This window comes from Argiope bruennichi, chromosome 9 (assembly GCF_947563725.1).
Source record: "Argiope bruennichi chromosome 9, qqArgBrue1.1, whole genome shotgun sequence".
In the NCBI taxonomy this organism is placed as follows: domain Eukaryota; kingdom Metazoa; phylum Arthropoda; class Arachnida; order Araneae; family Araneidae; genus Argiope; species Argiope bruennichi.
This window is the reverse complement of record NC_079159.1, coordinates 57,286,196-57,304,397: the sequence shown is the minus strand read 5'-3', so window position 1 is coordinate 57,304,397 and position 18,202 is coordinate 57,286,196.

Sequence of the window (18,202 nt, the reverse complement as noted above, 5' to 3'; positions counted from 1 at the left end):
CATTTTCATGTACCCTCCAGGGTGGCGAGATCCAACCCCCGTGCCGGAAGCATCTCATCCTCATTTCGAGGTGCCCCGGGGGGGGTCAATTTACGTTATATTAACAGAGTGTTATATACTCAAGTATATATTCATTTTACTTCACGATTACTTATTATCATTTTACTTCATGATTACTTATGGTCTCAGACCACTGCAACCTGGGAGAAGGTTTTTCCTTTATTGAATTATTTTAATTCCTATGCAGTAAAAAGAAAGTAATGAAATTAATAGATGCCTTTATTTTTATAATTAATAATTTTGGAAACCAATAAAATGTAAAAATTCTAAGGCTATTGCGTTAAAGTTGGATAAATTCTTAAAAAATAATTCCATGTACATTTATGAGAATTAATACAAGACGAATTTGATGCATTTCATAAAAACATGACCAATTTTGGAGTTTTATATGCAGAGTATTACAGATATACTTAAGAAGTGTTAAAACTTTATTTATTCTAAGGGGAGACAAGAATCTTGACTATAATTGTGATTTATGGCAAATTCTTTTATGTCATGAAGCTTACAATTTGTGTCATGAAAACATTTTTAGTCTGAGAAGTTGGCAAAACTTATATCCAGATAGAAAAACCCGACTAAACCAATGATATATGTGGGTGCCGGCGTCCTGGCATAGGGGTAGCGCGTCTTCCTCGTGACCTGGGCGTCCCGGTTTGAGCATGGTTGTTCTTCCGTTGTTCTATCTGTGAGATGTGTGAATGTGCCCTCCTGTAAAAAGGGGTTGGGCAAGCGATTGAGTGATGCGTGAGTAGCAAAGTCGTACTCTTGTCCCTAGTTTTCGCTACTATAAAAACAAGAAACGCTCCCCCACCGGCTTAAATCTCTGTCTTCGTAACAGCGGGCATGTCCATGGCAAGTGCCATAAGAAACAACAACATATATGTGGGTAGTGCTAAGCAAATATAGGAACGGTTATTTATATATTTTGATATCGCAATATTGAAGAGAAACATCATTTAATTTGTATTTTATAATTTACCATCACTCACATTTTCATTTATGGAAAAAGGACTAAAGCTGTTAGATTTACGATACAAAAAAATATTTTAAAATTTACAGTTGCTATTTTTAATACTGTTAAATGAAAAACAGTATAACGATTTATATTCATACAAGGACAAAGACTTTTATCATTATCTAAAAATGTTTAACTGTGAAATTTTTTAAGTATATTTTTACAGGAAGACTACCTATTGCAATGGTTCTCATGATATGGCTTCGGAAAAATTTCTGCAGATCATCATGGCCTTAGAACCAAAAGCTACTCTTACAAGTGTTCTCTAAAGTTCTTTTATCCCATATTAATTTGAAAAGAAGGAAAACTATTACACGAACTTAGTGTTCTAAGTATAGTAAAGTGGCAATTCGCTAAACAAAGATTAGTTTTTTGAATGTATATTATTACAATATTTATCAATAAAACGAGATTGTAGGTGTGTTAAGTAATCTTTATTTCACATTTTTAAATAAACGAAATTATTCTCCAAAGTTATATTTTGTTCTTGACAATACAAGTAAATGAGAACTATCACTTGCAGTTGCAAACATTGGTCAGGAAATTAATCAATAAGAATAGACATTTGACATTTGGCAGACTTTTCAATTAATGCGATGAAGATGTTTTCATCAAATATAACGATTAATTATTCAAATTGAAACTTTTTACAACATGATGACGGCTTTTATGCATTTATACACGATGAAATTGTTTTGTCTTTTCTTTTTAACAGGATTTTAAAAAATTTTAATAATAGTTTTTTTTATATTGAAGCAACAAACAATATCATTAAAATCTTAACTACTAATGAATTTCCCAAAAACTTTTGCAATATAGAAGTATTGATAAGAGAAAGTTTATCTAATTTCTAACTTCCTCCAGTTTATTCACTTTGAATTTTAACTCAATAGATGGCACTTCAATTATTTCTTATGATGACAATACATTATAACCAAACGTGGTAAACGTATATAGCTTTAAAAGCGGGAAAATTAAATTTAGTTTAACGAAGTGCAATTGCACTAACAAGTTTACTTGCTTCATACTGTTTTTTAGAGTTGCACTTTCATTTGGTAAGTGTATCCCTTTCATATTTTAATGACTTTGGTTCTATGTTTTATGGTCTTGCGTTGTTTGGTTTTGCTGTGATCTTATTTGGATTTTAAAAATTTAGAAATGATTTTGATTGTTATTTTAATTTTGTGATACTAATTTTATCTCCAAAACCTCAATTTCCTGGGATTTTCAGGTCATGAGGAGTCAATTTGTTGGACGAAAGTCAGACTCCTCACAGAAAAAATCCCTGGTTTGAATCCCTGCCTGAGTGCGACCCTTGAGAAAGTCTTCAGGCCGGATTCATTATATCTTCTTTTGGTTCTTTGGCTTTAAACTTAATATTTATTTCATTTTAATTTGGTAAATATTATCATAAATTGTGTCATCCAACATATATATGATGTAAAAAATCATTGAAGCACTGTACAGCGCAAATTGTTAATTTAGAACTACAGAGCTTGGCATGTAATCTTGATCTTTCAAAACTTTTAATCAAAATTTCAACATTTTTCCTTACTAATTTCTGACCATTATATTGCGCAGAAACTATGTTTACATGTATTTAAAATTAATAAAATAAGCTTTTCCGTGTCACCAATTTATTTCACATTTAATTCTTGTCATTGATTTTTAGAAATTTTGCAAATTAATTTTAAATAAATTTTACATAATATTTTCTATTTTTTTAATTACTGATAATTACGAGTATTGCGAGTATACGATAATTACGAGTATTGCGATGAAAATGAACACTTTTTAAGTGCATGTTACCGCTGCTATGTAATTAAAATTATATTTCAAAAGTAAATAAAAATAAACGAATCAAAACCAAAAGACTTTTATGCCACCTTGCTTTGGACTAAAGAATCGAATGTTCTTTAAATTTTTATTCATAAAATTTATGATTTTGACAATGTACATAAACCTCTTTTTTTTATTTAACCACAGAGTCAAAATTATTTCATATTAACGAATGTAAAAGATTAGATTATGCTATATTTTGATCTAGCTCAATAAGCAGATTCTAAATTACAAAGGAGTTAATATATATTTTGAAATTTTTTTTAGAAAATAATGGTTTATATTGCTGCCATCGTTTTCAGATATTTAAAAATAATAACAGCAAAAATAATAACATTTTTGATAAAAATGGAAAGCTAATAAAATGTCAGATTTTGAAATGGTTTATTTTTTATAGAAATAAATCGCGATTTCTTACGACAGTTTATTTTCACTTTTTCTGTCATTAAATATCTTTTTAATATCGTTCCTGTTCTTTCCAATTTGTTGTTTATCCTGCATTCATCTGTATAAATACTATGCTGAATTTGGATCCTTTTTCTAAATATTTATACAAAAATATAAATTCAGATATTCCAATCTATTTCGGATTTTTTTTTGGGGGGGGGGTCATTTTAAGCTTCATATTTTCATTGCGCATTTCTGGCACCTAACGTCTTAATTAATATATTAGATTTTAGTTAACATCCCGTTTTATAACGCAACACTAAAGCTATTTGGGGGCGGAGCTCGCAATTTTGAACCGCGATCACATGATGAGGACACCTCCCTCACCAAGCTTCCACACTACACCAACGGGAGAACGTTCGTCCCAAACGGATTTCACGTGCACCATGCGCGCTTACACGATGGCTCTTCAGTGCCATCAGGTATCGAACCTAAACCCCTTCGGTTCCGAAACCTTACCACCAGGCCACCGTGACCCATTAGCACATTAGGAGCATTGTAATAACAAAAATTATTCGGTATAGTTATAAATACTAAACAAAGTTTATAATCGAATTTTAACCTTAAATATTACAAACAAAGAAAAATGAAACCTTGTTCCCAAAGTACAACAATATATACCTTTTGCAGATGAAGAAAAAGAAAATATATATACATTTTTTAGTGTAGTTAACTTTTGAATACATTCTTCTTTACTTGCAATGAATTATTTTGATTTTCATCATTCTTCTGTCTGAAAATGGCCTTCACAATAAACGCGATTACGATGAAAATTTAGATCCCATTTCCACATGGAAGTTTTGTGACGTTAGAGATATTGAATTTGAAAATCACTTCTACAACACTTACACCATTGCTGTCACGCATCGGAACGGAAACTTGTCTTCGCAGAGATTTTTCGAGACGTGATTGGGCAATCAATGCCATTCAGCTGTCCAGGAGTCTTACTGAGATATGACAGCGGAGAATAACATTACGGAATAAGTGCTAAGTTCTAAAGATGTTATAAAAAAGGAGGCCCTCGGAAGAGAAAAACATGTCAATAAATCTTTTTTTTTTTGTCTACCATGTTTTGATCATAATACATTGCTATTTATGTATTCCATATTCTTAAATAAAAGAGAGGTAATGAGATTCATAGTAAATAAATGAGATTCAGAGAACAATCCATTATAAAAATATCTGAATCATATTTGTTACTCAAGAACTAAATATTGCATTTCAAAGCAACGGAACTAGAAATAAATATTACATAAACAAGCAATAAACATTAATAAAATACGAGAATATCAGACTTTTTAAATAAAGAAATCTTCTCTGAAATATTACTTACCGAAATGATACCTATATTATTTTCTTGCAGATCCTCCTTTAACATCTAAACGTTTTTTCCAATGTATTGACTTTTTTCTATTCCTGGATGTTAAAAAGTATTTGGATTTATATGAACCTAACTAATCACAAATTCTTCTAATCCTTTATCTAATGAAATTTTTCCTCGGTTTAACGCATCTTTGAAACGTCCAAACAAATGGTAGACCAAAAGTGCTAAGTCTGAACAATAGATAAAAAGTCAGAGGAGTCAGTGTCCGGTGAGATTTCTTTAATTTTTCTTGCATTGCTTGAATTGTAAGAGACTTGCATTATCACATAAAAGGAAAACATTGGAATAAACATCTTTTGGACTGATATGCTGTTTTAATTTTCTCCAAAGATTCTCTCCTTATGCTGTGTCTTGTTTTCATCCATGAAGAAAATCAATGCAACCATACTTTGTTAATTTAACTTCTTTTATATTGTTCTCCAGCAACAATGGTGAAACCAATTTTCAACTTCTTCACAGCCGTTTTTAAATACCTTGTACCATTTGCATACATGAAATCTCAGCAGATTGTTATAACTGATTTAAGCATTTAATCTATGCCACATTTCAACATACTTAAAATGTCAATTCTTTAAAAGATTAATGATTATTTTTTTGTGCAGCTGCACTCAATATTTTGCATTCGCTCATCATGCTAACAAATAAATAAATGAACATTTGTAAAATAAAGCAATGCCAAACGATTATTTTAGAATAACTTATTATGGTCTCAATGACAATGAATATCAAAATCGTCTGCTGCATTTTTTTTTTTAAATCGCGTTTGTAATGAAATTTAAAACTTATATTTTCTTTAAGAGCATGCATTTTTATTTAGAAAATGGGTCATCAATATTTTTTGAATGAATATTTTTTAATTTAATTACCAAAAATGCAAAAACTTTTAATTTCGAAGAACTGTTTGGTGAATTATGAGCTATTGAAACTTTGTCTCTCTAATGTTGAGTGAAGTTTCTAGTTTTTTTTAAATATGTTTCCAAGTATAATTAATTAATTATAATAACTCTAACTTTAAAATAAATTCGCGAATAAATCAAATAAAAACTGAAGACATTTTCAAATGTAATATTAGCCTTTTAATTGCATGTTAATTTCATATGTTATATAAAATTGAATAGAATTGAGTAAAAATCTTGATGATCTTTATTTAAAAACAAATGAAATCCCGCTGTCTTAAATTTTAGCAATTTCAGAACTGTAATTTGGAATATCTGCAATAAGATTTTTTAAAAATATTCAGAATACTGTCATTTTACATATTTTGGTGTTGACTCAACATCTCTATTAGCTGTAAGGAAAATGTCGCTAAAATTAAATAAAAAAATTAACTAAATCCTTGAATGTTATTATTAATTAACTATCATATTATAAATAAGTACTATTAATTCATTCCTTTTCTATGCATAACAATTAACTAAATTCTATTTAAATAGCATTCGAATCAAATTATTAAAAGCGTATAAAAAATTTTTAAAACAACTTACGGCTCCAGTACTTAATTCTCGATTTATGATATAAAATTCTGATGGAAAAAATTAACCTTTTCAAGAAATTATTTGACAAAGAACGGAGTAATTAATTCTTAAAACAATTCTTAATAACAAATAAAGTAAAATAGTGCAAGTCTGAATTAATTAAATAGAGATTCTACATTTTAATAAATTATTATTTTTAAAAATGAAGTAGAAATTTTGAGAAGAATGGGGGAATTCTATACAATTAAGGGAGTTTTATAATAATAAATTTAGTAATTACTTTTCTCTGATTAATTTTCAATATTCGTTAAATTTAACAATTAAATGCGAAGTGAGAACAATTCTTTTTGTCTACTCACTTTACTTTTTTTTAAATAATCAATTTATTAAAAAGTTCATTCTTGAGACATTAACTCTATGGCAGATGTTTTTACGTGCTGTATAGGGGAAAATCACGAATGTGATTTAGAGTTGAAATTTTGTCAATTAGGAGTAAGAGCACTGTTCATGAACACAAATATAAATATTAATCTAACTTGATCTAAAATTCGCATATTATACTAAAAGAAAGAAAAAATTATTAATATAACGAACATTATTAATTAAGAAAACAAATTACTAATTTAAGATAACAAAGTTAAACTTCCCACAGCTTTCGCACCCGCATTTATTTTCATGAAAACCATCAGAGCAAACTGAATAACGAATTCATTATATTTTTGTAATTTTCAAAGCGTAGATTCCTACAGCATTGAATGGGCTAACCACTGTAGCCTTATATATAACAGAGAGAAAGAGAAACTTCTAAAAATTCTAAATTTCGTAACTGCTTTATTTTTTTTTTTTTTTATTATTATTATTTTTTATTTTTTTTTTGCCCCAAAACTTTGGAAGCAGTTACACCGTTGTTGTTCGGTTTCATCAACATTGTAGACTTAATTTCGATTAATTTGTACATTTCAAAAGTTGCTTCTAGTTTTTTATGAAGTTTTTTTTACTTCTTTTTAGTTAAAATCTTCAAGTAGATTTGATTTTTTATTGATATAGAAAAAGTGTGTTTAAGAAATAATGTCATTTTTTTCAAATTGGATATTTTTGTCCATTTTTTAAAATAAGCTTGAGTTGGTTGAGTTCAGCAAATCGTCCACCAACATTCGAATAGCCCACAAAAAAAATGTAGAGTTTCCCATAAAACAACACGGCTGGTTTCTGAGTATATTCAACGAATTCTTGCTCTTATGGGAACGGAAACTCCTAAACAGATTGTCCAGAAAATAAAATTGTAGAAATTTGTCTCATACATCGTGGATTCAGGAATTCTTAAATATCTTCCGACTTTCCTGATTTTTCAGCCTCCTTGTTAAACCCTTCAATAGCTGCTTATAGTTTGGGTCTTTTTCTGAGTTTTTCGTGTATAATTTCCAGGTAACTATTATATAAACAAAATTCCCATCATTTAAAGAATATTTGATAAGAATGATGCTGAGCATCGTTTGTCATGTTATACAGAATTACACAAGCAGAATTTATTTATTTTACATAGATCGATTCAGTTAAAATTCATTAAATTCACTTAAAAAATGACATATTGCTTTTGGAACCTGTTACTAGGATTTACTATATTTGCAGATGGAAGTTGTTTTTATTACTTACAAAAAGAGTCTTATCCTAAAAACTACAGGTCGAAAATTATAAGAAAAACCTCGATTCCCTTTATTCTCCTAAGCTGCTTTAATAAAAATGTGAAATTAGTAGGTGCAGAATATTATTATAACACATGTCCTTTCTACATGTAGATAGGAAGCCATTTTTAGGGTTTTTTATAACCAAAAACAGTAGTAAGCGGAATTGCTGACAACGTGATATTGCACCATTCTTTCGTAAAAATACGTATAAAATTTTTTTTTTTTATTTGCGATTCATTTTTCGTAAAAGATTTGTTTAATTTAAACATAAAGCAAAAAATATTTTGCATCTGATTTTTTAATTTATGTTTAGCGAAAACATTATCATGTCTCTCAAATCAAAACTCACTCATATCAAAAATTTTACTAGTCTAAACTGTTTTTTGAAGAACAATCGATTAATTTATTCTAAATTCAAATCTAAACTTCGACGTATTGTACAATAAATATATTCTTTTCCATTTTTCTCTTTCATAATATTTCAAGTTTACATTTGGGTAATAAATTCTGTAAGAAAAAATTTACATTTAAAAAAATAAAGCACATAAAAACAAAGCTCAGCAATCCACCATAAAATTGCATTAAAAGTTTTATTATTAATTAAATAATTAATAATTATTATTAATTTTTAATTATTAAATTAAACAGATTTTATGGATTTTCTCGCTTTATTATTATTAATATTGCAGCGATGGTATTTCGAGATACAAATAATTTTATGTATGGTAAGCAAAAAAATATTTCAAAAGGAATAATAAGAATTTGAAAAACATTTTGATAGTATAATTAAGAAAAATTCATTGAAATTTTAAGAGCAAAAAGTAATAATTATTCAAATGAGAACGTTTGCCTATAAAGATTAATTTGAAAACTCCTGGGAGTGTGGGCCATTGAATGTGAATCATAAAGTCAATTGTTATATAATTAAACAAATTGTTGCATATCAAAAACAATAATTGAAAAAAGAAACGCCGACGAAATTTCTTTTTAGAAACTATTACAAGTTGCTTTCTTTGGTAAAATTAATTTTAGAATTTCTTTAATGTATTTTCTTTAAACAATAAGACTTTTAAGTTTGCTTTGTTTCATATCTAGTGATACAATGCTTTATCGACATTTAGAAGTTACTTTTCTCATTGAAAACATTGTAAAATAAAAAGTAATTAAGGTATATGAAATTTTCTAAAAACATAATTCAGATCAATTCAAATCCATATCAAGTAATCTTCATGTTACTTTATAAATATAAACGTTCCTTTTCATAATGATAAAACTGAGAAAGAAAATTTGAAATTAAACTCCATTTTCTCTTTTGTTATGTGGCTGTGAAAGCTTTTAATCGTTTAAGAGTAGAATAATTGATTTTGTAGGCGTAATTTGTTTATTAGGTGATCACGAGCGCTCTTTCAAGCTGCTGAGATGGCAGAATGCCACCCCCGCATTCTCCATGACGCCACTGAGTCTGTAAATCACGCCTCGACAGTCGATGGATTATTTTTAGAATCCATGTGATTTGGCAACACGTGAGGGAGTGGGTAGGGATGCTTTTGTTCAAATAACTCACCTTAAAAGTGAAGATACTTTGGGATTTTGCATTATAAATCGGTTCTATCTTTTAAAAAAAACTGTTTTGTGTAATTAATTCCAACGTGGGTGTAATGTGAACTATGAAATATCTTTTTCCTTTATATTTGAAATTTAAAAAAGTATGATTCGACAACCCTTCTGAGTCGTGACTTCATCAATGGTTGTCGTCTTCTGATACAATACATCTTCTTAAAATATAATCATAAATGCAAACATATTAAATAAAGAAAATATTTTATCATTCAAGCATTTGAGGTCATTTTCATTACGTGAACAAATATCATAATTTCATGCTTGATATTTAGAGGCGTACGAATTTCGATCTCTGCTATAAATCTAATAAATGAAAATGAATTTTTGTTTGCTCGTATTTTAAACGCTGCTTTACCGTTCATACGATTGCGATAAAACTTTGCCAACTTATTACTTTGAATATAGAAAATCCATGGTTTTCACATGACCATTTGTATGTTGGATGCTCACGAGTCGGACAGCCAAAAAAGTTTATTTGCTTTTGCTGAAGGAAGAAAAACAAAAAATTTTATCTACCCTAAAGTATACTTAAATAATAAAGTCAAAAAACAGATTAAATATTGTTTATACTTCTCCTTTATATATTATTTAATTTCAATGAATGTATTCATTATCGACAAGAAAATAAACATCGTTCTTTCGGTCATTCCTAAATAAACAAGATAGATATTTCAAACGATATTTGGAAAATTATATCTTCTGTGACAGCAACGCGCCGGGTACCCTAATAACATAATAAAGAAGGTTGAATATCAGTTTGCGATATTTTTGAAATTTTTTGTATAAGATCGGATATCTAATTCTAAAAATAAGTTTTCTAACAATTTCTATCATAGATGTGAAGATTAATTAGAGGAATTATATATTTTTTTCACCCTCTTTCCTCCTTTGTCAACTGATAGAATTTGCTTGGAAGTCAATATTACAGAAAACTGTCTATAGGCATTCATATTTTTTACATTTTATTTATATATTTGCATTCGTTTTATACATATAAATGCAATTAAATACTGAAAGTATATAATGTATAAGTCTTATTCTACAGAGGGTTTTGTTTTTAGAGCGATGCATCGTTTTCCAATTCACGCATTGTGAAACTAAAAATTTTCTTCTTAATAAATATTTAAACTAGAAAATGCATAAAAATCTAAAAAGGCATTCTTATTATCCATAAGCTATAAACCTGATATATTACTAAAAATTTAATTTGCACATTCTGGATATCAAATATTTAAGAAGAATTATTTAAAGAAATAACTTCTTTTTATTTCAAGATTTAGAAAATAATAGAAAAAAACATTCATAGAACGTAATTTATATTCCATAAGAACCTCATAAAAATTTTCCCCGTTGGAAAGAAAGAGATTCATCTAACAACTGAAAGCATCACTTGAGTTTCTAACTAAATAAAAAAAAATCATTTTTATTTCTTCAAAAAATAACTTGAAATTTAAATTCACCTTTTAAGAGTAAAAAGATCAATTAATGCAGGGTTTTTTTTTTTTCAAAACTGTAGAAGCTTTTTTTACGCAAGATTCTGTAGAAGAGAATTATGAATTTAAAAATTGTTTTGGTACAAAATTATCGGTTCTTAAATATAAATAAGAAACTGTATTTCAGAAAGCAATCACTTCTATTTATTATATTGTTGCGGAACTTCAATTTCACTAATTCACCGGGTTCGCTTGAAGTGGGTGTATGGTGTGAAAACAATTAACTGCCCTCAATAACGAAAGGCGACTTTTATTAAGCAGAAGACAAGAATACGCAGACAACAGATATACAGCTGAGACGAACACAAACACACAGCTGCACACTTCAACAAACAATAGCCCACAAGTAGTAATCGGTAGCAATCGCAACCACAGCACACAAAGCGGCCAGACAGAATTCAGCAGGAGGAGGGAATCTACGTAGCTTCATCCTATGGTCTCTCCAAGCAGCCGCAATTATCTCCTCGCTTTAGCTGTATGCAACTGCCGACACACTACTACACGACTGGCTACTCCTCTCAGGACTGGATGCTGCTTCCACAATAAATGCCAGAACTCGGCACACAGCTCAGTTCAGCTATCGCTTGTTCGCCAAACTACACTGTTCTTCTCTGGATTGATCCAACTATTCCGCCGTTTGCTTCGCTATCCTCTCGACGACTCGATACACGATTCCGACTGACTTCAGCTTGGAACTGCCGACCTTTTATAATTCCTGGGAGGCGGACCGAGAAGATTCTGGACTAATCAGGCGTATCTCGATTCCTGTTGGCTGAATTGCTAAAATTCTCAGTTGTAAAATTCCAGTAATATCTATTTTGTCGCTTCCAGTATTATCTATTTTGTCGCCAAGCTCTGAGAGGTACCCGATCAGCACCCAACTATTCCGCCTTAAAATGGTCTTTTTTGCGATGATACTATTCGTACTGGGAAGCAACATTACAGATTCGTGTAATATCTACTGAAGTTTTCCATATAAATCTCTGTTTGTTTATAAGAAAGTAATAGTTTCGTTGTTCTATCTTTCTTTCTGCCTGTAAATATAATCGGAGTTCCGAAAATCCTTTCTGAACAAATATGGAATAAAATTTATTTTGTCATTTTTTTTCTTCAAAAAAGGGGACATGAGAATTTCAAGTTTTAGAAGCTTTATGTATGTTTGCTCAAATGAGAATAATCTTTTCTTCTAGCTGTAAAGCAATCTATTCCGTGGGAGTACATTTGCTACTGAAATGCAAACTTTACTTTCAGTATTCGTGAATTTAAAAAAAAAGAAAAGAAGAAACATCATATTCTTCTCTGTTTGTTAAAGCCACTAAAGTTCCATGTTTACTCATCTTTACATTTCTGTTTTAAACTCTCTTACTTCTGCATGAATAAAAACAATTATTTTTTCACTTAACATAAATTCAAAAATACTTTTGGTTCTTAAAATAAGTTGCACAAGCTTTGAATTTTGTCACTATTCATAATTTAATTTTAGAGTTTATTTAGTGAAATGTAGCTATACTGTAATTTGATGAGAATTCTGATTAAAGTCTTAATCTGCTAGGAACTTCCATTTTCCTAAAACACATATTTTTCCAAGCGAAGTTCTGCTTTTTGAATGTCGTAATGTCAGCATTTCTGATAAATTATAAAATTACAGTATGAGGTCGGAAATTATTACAGGTGCTAGTAATTTCGGCACAATAAAGAAAAATTAAAAGATTCGTTTGGGGATAGTGAAAAAGGTAAAGACAATTTCGTCCATTTCTTTATATTAAGGTTGAAATACGTATGTGGGTCTGATTCCAGTCTATCTCAAAAATAACACTTGATAGTTAAAAAAAACGCTAAAATATATGATAGCTATATGATGTAATGGGGTGTTAAATACCAGTAATAATTGTCATTTTCTACTTGGAATTGTTTTATGATAAATTTTAGAAGTTCAATTTATGTAATCTATATGTTATTAGAAATACACGAAAAGCCGGCATTCTATAGGATGCCTGAGCATTTTTAGGCAAAATATGAAGTATTATAAATATTTAAATATGTTACATATTCTTACAAGGCACTGTATGTAATGCCTAAGCATTTTATAGCTTGACAAATATTATTTAGACAAATTGTAGAAAATTAGTTGAAATATGAATATTATTTAAATATGTTGAATGTTCCAACTAGTCTTTCTATAGACTTATTCTACTATACATTTTGTATTCATAAGCATTTGTCATATAGAGATATATTTAGACAAAATACGAGAAAATTATGATGAGGCTTTTATTTAAAAGCAGTGCATTCTATAAACAAACAAAATGTAAAATTCAACTGCCTAATACTGAACCCGAGGTGAGCGTTGAAAGTCATATGTCTTGCCACATGATATTCAAAACGAATCGGCCTTGATTCATTGCTGATATGCTATTCCACATTGTATAGCAGGAAGGATTGGCCTAGGCAGTATTAGTGAAATATAATGATTTCGTGCCTTGTCTAAATAACAAGTAATTTTATAAAGTGCCGGATTTCAAATTTTTCCGAATAACAGATATATCAGCTCTTCTTTGCAAATTGAAATAACCACCTATTCTCTATATTCTGATTGGAATATTGGCTTCATTTGGTTTCCTTACAAAAACTTTTCAGATTAAAAGTTGATGATATTCCTAAGACTCCTACCTCCTACTGAACAATATGTAATGTTAATATAATTATCTCAAAATATTTAGATCTACAACTAGACATTAAGACATTTTAATATATGTAACCTATTTATAATTCCCTGAGTTGCTGGTTGAACAGAAAAATAATCTGAAGTGCAACCCTCATTTTTAGCATGAAGTGACACATGTTAGACCCACATTTTTCGCAATTTCTCACGACTTCTAGCGAATTTCTTTCTGCGCAGCCGTATAAAGCTTCAGTAAATGTCTCGCAGCATTCTTGATCCACGTATTGTACAATTTTTTTGTCTATCAAAAGAATTCCTAAACAACAACAAGCCCCTAAACAACAAATTTAGCTGCTAGAGAACTCATAAATTACTTCTCCCTACCTTGTGTCTACAAAATATCACATAATTTTATCTTCATTTTGGCAATATGGCTAGATTTTTCTTTAAGTAGTCTTAAATAAACTGGCTTTTGACTAATAATGGTGTATATGTACGTTAAAAATGAATAAATGCAAATTTAATATAACAAATATTACTACTCACACTGTTTTATATTATATAAACATTTTACATTAAGCATTCTTTATTTTATATTAAAATCACTAGTTTAAAGTCTTTGAGTAGCCATATAAATGCACTTAACAGCTCTGATGAGATTGGAAAAAATTAATACCATCTGTAATCATATTTTAAAAGCTCCGAACGAAATCGACTATGTTTTAAGAAAATTTTACACTTGGGTTTATTTTAAGTCCAGCGTCATCCTTCGTAGAATCTTAAATTAATATTATGGGGGGGGGCGGATTATATTATGTTTAAAAATTTTAAGCTAACGGGGTAATAAAGGCATCTATCTATCGGTAAGGGGCAGTTTTTATGGGGAAGTGAGCATGATAGCAGGAAAAAAAAAATCTATACTAATAATAAAGGTGTGTGCGTGTGTGTGTACATATGTGCATATTGACTCTGCGGGTCAGATCCTTTTAACTAGAATTATCAAATTTTGTACAAATATGCCTTGGAAATAAGCATTGCAGGGTAGTTATGTTTGAAATTATAATTAATGAAAAACTGAATGAGTTATTATGTTTTTTTAAAATTCACTCAGATAGTTCAGTTTTTCACGATAAATTCTAGAAATATTTCACAAAATTGATTTTTACAACCTTATTAAAAATTGCTTTTTTAGTGATATTAATTTAGCTGTATTTTAAGTTCATTTGAAATTTTGATACTTTAAAAAAAATGTGTAATTATCAGAAAATTCAGCACAGATTTCATTGCTGCCATGAAATTCAAATCATTTTCATTGCTTCGTTAATTATTTAAATTCCTGATTTTCTTATGTTGAAAGTTGAAATCTAAGCAAGAAAGTTTCTACTAATTATCCTTGCATAAATAATGAGAAATTATTTATGCACGGTAATATAACTTCAATGAAGGTAGATTACCAAGTTTGTTATATCTTTAATGGTAATGTGATGTCTTGATACTCGACTCCATTAGGAGGGTTCATGCGCATTATAAACAGAACAGGTGTAAAGCTATTAAAATAAAGCGTCTTTAAAGTCTATCATAATTTGATGCTTAAAAATATTTTTGAGGGAATTATGAGCATCAAATTATACATGAGATGTAATTAAAATTAAACAGGACTAATATTTCAGGAGAATCAGCCAAAGATGGTTAATACAGAAATTAAATAATAAGATAAATGATAACCAAGCCTTTATATATATATATATATATATATATATATATATATATATATATATATATATATATATATATATATATATATATATATATATATATATATATATATATATTCAACTAAAATGCAGATATAAGGCACAAGCAGCGTTTGCACACGAAAAAGCAGGTATATGATCTTGTCTAATATGAGATACTATGTTTCAAAATCTTTCATTGAACGGACTAATGCACTTGAAAGTCAGGGGAGGGACGTTTTACGTATGTAAGTGTCTGCTAGTTCTTATTGTGCACAATGGAATCATATGAAATTTCCAGATGCAAGTGACAAGACTAAATTCATAATTTGGCAAGTGAATTTATTTAAGATCTGTGTTACTTCTACCTGGATTATTTACTAAATATCTCCTCTCTTGACACTTTCGCTTTCATTTTAAATCTTCGAATATTTTCTTTGCACAATATCATGCATCTCTAAGTTCTATCAATTTCTTTTGCATTTATTATTACCACTAACCTTTATCAAGCCCTTTTAATTCTACAAAAAAAAAGTTTTAGACAGTGGTTGCAGTTTGTATTGTCATTTATATATATATTTATTTATTTATTTATTTCTGTGATGACCGAATTAGAGCGCAGACACAATTTTCTGGATCGATTCAGCGCACTCGTCACGTGATTTCACTGCAGGGCTTCTTAGTTCTAGCAAGGCCATCTATTGCTGAAATAGAACAATATAAGTTCTTTCTAGGAAAAAAAGCAATTTGCATTCGGTAGATAAATTTCGCGATAGAAGCAACGGATAACTATTAATTGTAATGGAATTATCTTGAAATAAAATTAGATAGAATGTTGACATATTTCTGAAGATAAAAACATAAAAAATTTTGATTTGGAGATATAAAAGAAAAACATAATTTCATTTTAATAGTTTTTAGCGAGAATTTTATAAAACTTGCATTTTATTAAAGGAATGTTTATTTACAAGAGTAAAAATAGGTAATACCAAGAATTTCCAACAAAACAAGTCCATAAAGGCTAAAGTTTCTTTTATTTTCATTATGCAAAAGATTATAAGAATTAGGCATGATGAAAGGCAAATGTTTAATCTGAAAATAACTAATCTGTATTTCTTCTATAGAAAGTACTATATGCACTCTAATCGCGGCTCAAACAGGTGATTTCTAAATCATCAGAAATAAACATGCATTTCCGAATGAAAAAGGCTTTCAGTGAAATAAAGAATTATTTTTTATATAGTTTTTCCCATTAAACACTCTTCTAAAAGAATTTCGAAGTTTAAATTTCTATACAGTTCTTACTTTCGATAAATCATATTTAATAAAATAATCTGGAGACATTAACATTTTAAACACATATCGATGCTTTTGCAACCCAAATTAAACGAATTGTTAAGCACTAAATTTCATTATTTCAGACCAATCAACCTGTTGTTTGCTAACTGGCAAAGCTTTATCAAAGTATCCATTGAAATGGTTGAAAATCGTCTAAAATGGTTTTATTCAATGTTTTATAACTAGATCAATTTTGACAATTTAAAATGTTAGAGTTTCAAAAATATCTTGCTTAATGCTTCTAATAGAGAGAGTCGGCGATATAAAATTTCAGACCTCGTCATTTTTTTCAGTGATAAATGTATTGGCTCAAAGAGCATAAAATTTAATTCTTTACAATATTTAAATGAATTTTGCAATTAAAAAGATATGCTTATGTCTCTTAATTTAGAAATTAGTCATTAGACCACAATTAAAATAAAACATCTTGTGCATGTAACCTAAAATCAATAAATTTATCTTTTTTGAAGAAATATTATTTTTAGTTATATGAAAAAATTAGTGTATCACAAAACCCCTATAATTGCAGAGTTATATTTGTTCTGTAGTATCTCTGAAATGAAAATAGAATGAAATTTTAGTAGATTTCCTTTCTCTTTCTATTTCTCGTATCAACGAAGTATTTTAAAAAAATTAATCGCCATTTCTTAATGGAACGACATTTATTTTTGCTGCTGTGTAGAAATACTGAATTTGAAAAATGAATAATACGAAAGAAGTTTAGCATCCATATGCATAATAAATGCACGGAATTGATGATGATGCCGTTACCACGGAAAGGGCGTGCAGTAGCTTCTGAGGGTAAAGACCCCTAAGTACCCGAGGGCAGAAGTCTGACTTCTAGCTCATATGAAGATGAAACTCACACATTCGCTTGCACAACCCCTTTTTACAGGGGTGAACATTCATACACCTCACAGATAGATCACAGATGAAGAACAACCCTACCCGAACCAGGATTCGAACCCGGGACGGGACGCCCAGATCACGTGGAAGATGCGCTACCCCTATGCAAGGACGCCGGCAATGTATGGAACTCATTAAAACATATAAAATTGACAATACTGTGTTTTGGACGTTTCATCTAAAAACATTTCAGATTTCAAGCTGGGATGTCCACAATTTTATGAGGAAACTATTAAATCCAAGAGCAGATAACAGGAGCGTTGCTCAATTAACGAAGAATACGTCATTGCATCCGAGTCCATTAGTGAAATATTCTAAAAGAATTTATTGTGGAAAAAACTTAAAACGGATTCTGAGGGACTTCCGTACAAATAAGGTCGCAAGGGTAAATGGCGTTAAAGGCATAAAAAACTTTTTGTTGCCCCAATAATAATCAGTGATTTATTAAGTTTAAAAAGAGCCAGAGGCACAGCACTTTTTTTTTTTTTTTTTTTTTTTGCTTTCTCAAGCTATTTTACTTTAAAAAGTGAAATAGCTTGATTCCC